General features: G+C 40.1%; 1 non-coding gene across 1 annotated transcript; it reads right to left on the bottom strand.

Moving 5' to 3' along the window:
- Window positions 1-1683: 1683 nt before the first annotated feature.
- LOC141637386 (small nucleolar RNA R71) lies at window positions 1684-1790 on the bottom strand. The gene has a single exon (XR_012541770.1). It is a non-coding gene; the product is annotated as a small nucleolar RNA R71 (small nucleolar RNA).
- Window positions 1791-6217: the final 4427 nt, after the last annotated feature.

The raw sequence follows: 6217 nt of genomic DNA, 5'->3' as shown, positions 1-6217 counted from the left end.
TCATCTCAATTCCCGTCCCTTGGGATCCGACCTTTACTTGCCTCTTTAATAATTGTAAAGTTGTTTGTGAAGTTATAAATTGTGTTTTGGTCTAGGTGCTCCTAACGACAAGTACCGAAAACTAAACCTTCTCGAGAGTCCGACCAATAATTCTCTTAATCTCTTTTTAATTATTGTTAATCATCTTCATTTATTCATCATGTTTTGCTTTGTTAATATGATTGACAACTTGTTAACATGTTAAACTTGATAATGAGTGAGTAGTTTCCTTAACTAGGGTTAATGGGTAATTAGGGGAAACCAACATGGGGGATGATTCATGCTTAATTTAATATATTTTCATAATTTATTTGCTTGCTTGTTGTGATCTCAACTTATGCACATGTTATGTTTGATGAAATGCAAGCCTATGAATCCTTGCATTTTTTACCCATCACTTACCTTTTCAATGAGACTTGTAAGACATAAACCAACTCGAGTCTCATTAGACCATGCATAGAAGTTGAATAGGAGGAAAGTAAGTCGACTTGTAGGTGTTGTACAATCTAATCGATTCGGCTCCGGGACCCAACTCTTCCTAGGATTGTAAAATATAAACCAACTCGATCCATCACAACAATAATTGCTTGCTTATAATTTGAGAATATGTTTGTATGATCAACTCCCATGAATCCCCTATGACCCCATGACACCCTAGTGCTCTTAATCAATTGTTTACATCTCATTTTAATCATCTTGCTTGTTTATTTTTATTGCTATTTAGTTTAGTGATCTTCTTATCTCAACCCAAATCGTGACACCCCTAGACACCGCTACTTGCAATCGAAAATCCTACGTCAATACCTCTCCCTTGGGATCCGACCTTTACTTGCCTCTTTACTAATAGTAGAGTTGTTTGTGAAGTTATAAATATTGTTTTGGTCTAGGTGCTCCTAACGACAAGTAACCGAAAATTAAGCTCTAAGTGAGCTCGACCAAAAATGGCGCCGTTGCCGGGGACGGTGTTAACTTGATTTGATTTTCTTAGATTATTATTAGTTGTGTCTTTCTTTGCCTTGGGGAAGTAAAACTCTTCAAGGTTTGTTCTAATTGTTTTCAAGTTGTTTGATATTTTGCATGTCTAGAAGATCACAAGGTAACTTGTTACCCATTGATCACGAAATTGAAAGGACTTTGACAACCAATAGAAGACTTGCTAGAGGTACTTTGAGAGGTATTGGTGAGGTTTTAGATATTCAACCAAATACTATTGAGTTCATCAACCCTTTTGCAAGAGAAGGTGAGGAGAACCCAACACCAAATCAACCCACAATGCCTAAATTTTCATCACATTCCGTACCAACCGAGGAGAACCTACCCAATGGTACTCCCACACCACAACACTTAACCGGAAATTTCATTGCTAAATCCGCAATTATCTAATTAGTCAAAAGAAGCTAATTTGGGGGGATGCCTAGTGAAGACCCTCACTCTCACATGGAGACTTTTTGTGACTATTGTGATGCTATTTCACAAACCGGTGTGACTCAAGACCAAATTCGATGGGTCTTATTTCCTTTTTCTCTTATTGGCACTGCAAAAAAATGGTTGAAAAGCCTTGATAAGGCTACTATTGGAATTGACTCTTGGAAGAAGTTGGCTCTAGCTTTCTACAAAAAATTCTACCCCCCGGAAAAGACTAACATGATAAGAGCTCAAATTACGGGTTTTAAGCAAAGGGATGAAGAATCTTTGTATGAAGCTTGGGAGCGGTTCAAAGGAATTTGTCGCTCATGTCCTCATCATGGACTTAGCGAGTGGTTCTTGGTACAACAATTTTGGAATGGTCTTTATGAAGACTCAAGAAACATTCTCAACATGGGATCAAATGGTATGTTCATCGAAGTTGACGATAATCAAACTGAGCAAGATTAAGGAAATGGCGGTCCATAATTCACAATATAGTAGGCCTCGCAAGGCTACTAGAGGAGGAAAGCATGAAGTGGACTCTATTACTCAATTGGGTGCTCAACTTAGTGCTCATATTGATACCACTAACTTGAAGTTTGAAAAGGCTATGGCTAAACTTGAAGAAGCCTCAAAATCACCAAAACATCATGTTAATCCCATGGTAGCATCTTCATCATTCCCAAGTGGGATATGTGAGAATTGTGGAACTTTGGGACATGACCAAAGTGAATGTAGGGGAACAAATGAACAAGTGAATGCTTTTCAAGCATACAAGAGTGGTACCCCTTATTCCAATTATTACAATGAAAACACCAAATTCCACCCAAATCTCTCATACAAAAGCCAAAATGTTCAAAACCCTCAACAAACATGCACCCCACCTCCCATGAGAAACAAAAATCAAAGGCCCTTTTTCAACAAAAACCAAGGTTATCAAAATCAAACTCCATACAATCAACAAAATGACCAAGGTTTTGATGTTCAAAAAGCGGTCCTCCAAATGCAAAGGAATCAACAAGAATTTTTCACTAAAATGCAAAAAGATAGCCAAGCAAAGGACATCACCATCAACAACATCCTAGCTCACACAAAAAAGTTGGAAACTCAATTGACCCAACTAAGATCTTCAAACTCTCAAAGACAAAAGGGGCAATTACCACCTCAAGGTAATCCCCCAAGACATGAAACGATTAGTGCCATTAACTTGAGGAGTGGTACGAGATATGAAGGACCAAAGAAGCAAGTTGAGGATGAAGTTGTGGAAGCTAGTGACAAAGAAGAAGTTGTGCGAAACTCTAAGGAAGATGAACCAACAAAAGAAGAAGTTTCAAAGAAAAGTCAAGAAAAGGCCAAGGAGAAAGAGCCCATTGTGATTAGACTTCCATTCCTAAGTCGTCAAGCTAAGCCTAAGTTTGATGACCAACTTGGAAAATTCATGGAAATTGTGAAGAATTTGGAAGTCTCGATTCCTTTTACGGAGTTAATCAATCACGTGCCGGCCTATGCAAAGTACATAAAGGACATCCTTACAAAAAAGAAGTCGATCCGGAAGCTTGAAACTATCGCCTTCACTAAGGTGAGTAGTGCAATCCTTCAAGGGAGTTCACCTCCAAAACTTAAAGACCCGGGAAGCTTCTCAATACCGTGTACCATTGGCGACACCACGATAAACAAGGCTTTGTGTGATCTAGGAGCAAGCGTGAGTGTTATGCCGTATGCGGCTAGTAAAAGACTAGGGATAAGAGAGCTTAAATATACCAACATCACACTCCAAATGGCCGATAGATTGACGAAGACACCGTTAGGGATATGGGAAGATGTTCCCGTGAGAATTGGCAAATTCTTCATCCCGGTGGACTTTGTCATTGTTGACATGGAAGAAGACTCCAATATTCCGATCATCCTAGGTAGACCTTTCTTGCACACCGCGGGTGCGGGGATAGATGTGAAGCACGAAGAGCTTACTCTAGAAGTGGGAGACGAGACCATAACTTTCAATCTTGATAAGACCATGAGAGCTCCCCGTTTGCATGAACCATGCTTTATGGTTGATCACTATAGCCGGAAGGATGATAGGAAGAAGTAGGAATTCCAATGGAAAAAGAAAGTTGATAATGCTCCATCAAAAGAGCAAGGAAATAGCAACAAAGAGAGCTTGAAAAGCTCACCCATGACAAGTGAAGGGGATGGCCTCATTGGCCAAAACAAGAAAGAAGGAGAGTTGTCTCTATCAACTCAAGAAATTTTTAATGATCAAGTAGGCGAACTTTGCGGTCTTTGGAATGATGAGTTCGAAGGGATATTCAATCCCTACATTGGTAATGCTATGAACCAAGACCATCACGGAGAGCAACAAGTTCAAAGATCTATTGAGGACGTTTATCATGACAATGAACAAGCTTTCGACTACTTCTTCAAGGTGTTGAGTAACATCAACAACACCTTGAACATGCCCCCTTGACATCTCATATTGGATAAGAGTTTGGTGGAGTCCTCCCTAAACCACCATTTGTAAATATTCTAACTCCCTAACTTGCATTTAAATTTTTGCATTGCATTTTTGTCATTTTTGGACTCATATTTTTGTGCCTTGATCAAGATATTCATCATTTTGAGAGAAGTGAGGGAGGGACTTATGATTTCATTTATGTGTAGTGCTTTGACTTAGTGTGGGGATAGCAATTGCCTAGGCTATTCATGCCTTTGTAGTGCCCCTACAATGAAGAACACGAGAATTGAAGAATGAAAAATGTTACGGGTTATGCAGTACCCATGGATGGACTTGAATCCGTGTGGACAAGGAAGAATCCGAGCGGCCAAACAGGGAATCCGCTCGTCGTCAAGGGATCCGAGCATCCAAGATACAATCCGCTCGTCTAGCAGAGCTGTAGAATTCAAAAAATGGTCTGTCATAGAATCCGAGCGTCTTAACAGAGAATCCGCGCGTCTGATTCAGGACGCTCGTCTTACAGAGAAGACGCTCGTCTTTCTGCTGTTGATTTTTAAGGTATCTCCCCAGAATCCGAGCGTCCGTCCATGAAGACGCTCGTCCCAAATTGAAAAATCCGCTCGTCTTTGCTGAAAGACGCTCGTCCTGTGGCGTCATTTCCTGAGGCAAAACGCGAAGAATCCGAGCGTCCCAGCCCTTAGTCCGCTCGTCCCCTGCTGCTATTTCAAATATAACGGGTCTCTTAAATCCTTTTCCCTAATTCATTTTCATTTCTTCTATATTCAAACACTACCCAGAACCCAAAAACCCCAAAAACCCTATCCTCTACATCAACAAAACCAAATTTCCTCAACCAAATTCAACAAAATCAAATCCAAACTTCCTCACAACAAAAATTAATCACTCCTTTTGCAACAACAATTGATTCAAACACCAAAATCTTCAACTTTTGAGTCGATTTTTAAGATACAAAGCAACATTCTTTCATCTTAAATCGATTTGGGCATTACTAAAAATAGAAGATTTCAATCTTTCTTTGGTGTAATCAAGAATGGCAAGAACTAAAGGAGGTAACAAGGCACCTCCAAAGAAGACACTTTCAAAAAGGCAACAAACTCTTCAAGCAAAACAATTGTCAAAGGCATTGGTAGTCCATGAGGCAAGGTTGGAGGTTCAACAAGGCCCCCCTATGGAAGCTACAACATCAACAACTCCGGTCATTGAGCAATTATCCAATTATCCGGAAGTAATTTTCAATTCCGACTCTCATAGGGATAAATTTGTTCTCTTTGCTAAGAAGACCATTATGCCTATAAAATTTATTTGTGAAGATGCTTTGACAAAGTTGGGTGTTCTTGAAAAAACTAAAACCTTCTTTGAGGCTATGGGATTGGATAAATTGTTAACCGTGAAAGAATTGACATACCCCTCCCTCACCTTGGAATTTTTGAGTTCCTTGAAAGTCATAAGGGTGGAGACTAGAACCCACGTCGAGTTTCGTCTTGCAAATGTTGATAGACGCATCACTTATGGCGAATTGAGTAAGATTTTAGGCCTTAGCAATACCCCGAAATATACAAAGATCCCCAACAAGTATGACCCCGCCCCTCTTTGGGAGGCAATTTCCGAAAAGAAATTTGTGCGCTTTCATGATTGTCGTGCTCTATTAGTCCACCATCCGGGCATTAAAGTGTGGCATAAGGTCATTGGGAATACTTTGATAGCAAGAAATGGCATTAATCATCTTACCAAGCTCGATTGTGTTCTTCTTGAGTCGACCTTGAACATAGTAAGGGAATATACTAAGCCATATAATGCTCTAAGACTTTTGGTTGAACGATGGCTTAATGTCGATTGCGGTAAAGAAGGCACCGCTTTCATTGTGAATGGAGGACTAGTTACCCATTTGGCCAAGCACTTTAACCCAAATTTCAACAAAGACAACACTTATGTGGCGGTTAAAGGAGGTCATCTCATTGATATGGACACCATGATTCACAAGTTTAAGTGGGTCAAGCATGATCCTCTTGACACCAAATATGGGTGGTTAACCAATGAAGCTAGATCCTTCACCTTGCCTTCAAAGATTTGCCGATTGAGTGTTCACCGACTGAACTACATTCTTCCACTCTCCTAGGAGACCGAGTATATTATTCAACAACAAAGAGGCGAGATTGACGAGCCCTCCTTCTCCATTGTCACACCACCCTACCCATTTGAGTATCACGAGTTCAAACCCAAGGATGTCGAGGTAGGAAATGATTACATAACTCTACTCATGAGGGAAATGCACAAGCAAGCTTACAATGATAGAGTGGA

This window comes from Silene latifolia, unplaced genomic scaffold, assembly GCF_048544455.1.
Source record: "Silene latifolia isolate original U9 population unplaced genomic scaffold, ASM4854445v1 chrun_scaffold_16, whole genome shotgun sequence".
Lineage (NCBI taxonomy): Eukaryota > Viridiplantae > Streptophyta > Magnoliopsida > Caryophyllales > Caryophyllaceae > Silene > Silene latifolia.
This window is presented reverse-complemented; position numbering and strand designations above follow the sequence as displayed.